The following is a 1,397-nucleotide window of genomic DNA, read 5'->3' as shown; positions in this document are numbered from 1 at the left end:
CAGAATTGTCCAGTTTGTGTGTGTGTTTGTTTGTTTTGAGAGAGAGAGTGCAAGTGGGAGAGGGGCAGAGGAAGAGAGAGAGAGAGAGAGAGAGAGAGAGAGAGAGAGAATCTTCAGCAGGTTCCACGTCCAGTGAAGAATCAGGCACAGAGCTTCATCTAACTACCCTGAGAACATGACCTGAGCTGAAATCAAGAGTCGATCACTTAGCCAACTGAGCCAGCCAGGTGCCCCAGAATCCTCCAGTCTCCCATCCAAGTACTAACCAGGCCCGACCCTGCTTAGCTTCCGAGATCAGACGAGATCGGGCGCGTTCAGGGTGGTATGGCCGTAGACAGAATCCTCCAGTCTCAACTACAACTTTGCTTTTTCCTGGTGTCACTTATTTGCTTCTCTCTGTGTCAAGGTGTGCCTTTGAGTCATGAAGCTCATACTGATCTGCCTCTAGCTTCATTCTGAAATAGTGATTCTGGACTCTTCTCATTTATATTTCCCAGAAGGGGGACTTAAATCACCATTTAAGTGTAAGGACAAGGTTTTCTTCAGATAGCTGAATTTGGAAGCAAATGGAAGCCACTGTTCCATGGGGATAGGTGGATTGACCTAAGAGGTTTTTAAGGGATCTTTAGAAAGTCAATACCTTATTTGTGCAGTATCATGGCAAGTCTGGACCGAGTCACTGTACGTGTGTACCTGGGTGCATGAGCTTCCCACAGCGCTCCAAGCAGGGACCTGGGTGCAGACAGCCAGCTGCTCTGTGTTTAGGATACCAGCTAGGAGGAAGACAACCGTTAACTATAATAGACTTCTGTTGCCAGATCTATATTGTTAACTGGGCAGACATCACAGCCCAAGACTTCTCTCCCAGACCACATCAAATTCTCCGAATACTGAAGTGAGTTTTATTTAAGCTGGTGAGATGAGGTCAGATATTGTCACTTTCCATTTGAAACCTGCTGTGGATAAAATGGATTTGCTTTGTCTTCAGAGGGCTGACCGATAAACATTATAATTTCGTCTCTGTGAAGCTAACTAAACAAGAAGAATACTTTGTCCTCAATAAATTAACAGCCCCATTAACTCCGTGCATTTTTGGTACATTTAAAAAGAATTTTGCCATATCTTAACATAAGGTTTTCTTTTGTGAAGCTCATGGCACATTTCACATGCCATCTCATTAATTTTTGCCATACCCCTAGGAGGTGGATATTATTATTCTTACCAGGAAAATGGAGGCTCTAGACAGCCTCGGGTCATGTGGCTAATTGGAAGATGGCCAGAAACAGAGGCAAGAGCTCTCTGGGTCCCAAGTCTTAGCTGTCAGAGCACATGGCCTTTGAAAGGCAAGTTTTGAGTGTTGCAATCTTGCCTAGGGGAAAAAAAAAATCATCCTTTGG

The 1,397-nt window shown here is 44.6% G+C and overlaps 1 pseudogene; it reads right to left on the bottom strand.

Annotated features, from left to right (window-relative positions):
• Positions 1-221: 221 nt before the first annotated feature.
• Positions 222-336, bottom strand: LOC121039989 (uncharacterized; annotated as a pseudogene).
• Positions 337-1,397: the final 1,061 nt, after the last annotated feature.

This window comes from Herpailurus yagouaroundi, unplaced genomic scaffold (assembly GCF_014898765.1).
Source record: "Herpailurus yagouaroundi ecotype Mexico unplaced genomic scaffold, PumYag 28, whole genome shotgun sequence".
NCBI lineage: Eukaryota > Metazoa > Chordata > Mammalia > Carnivora > Felidae > Herpailurus > Herpailurus yagouaroundi.
This window is presented reverse-complemented; position numbering and strand designations above follow the sequence as displayed.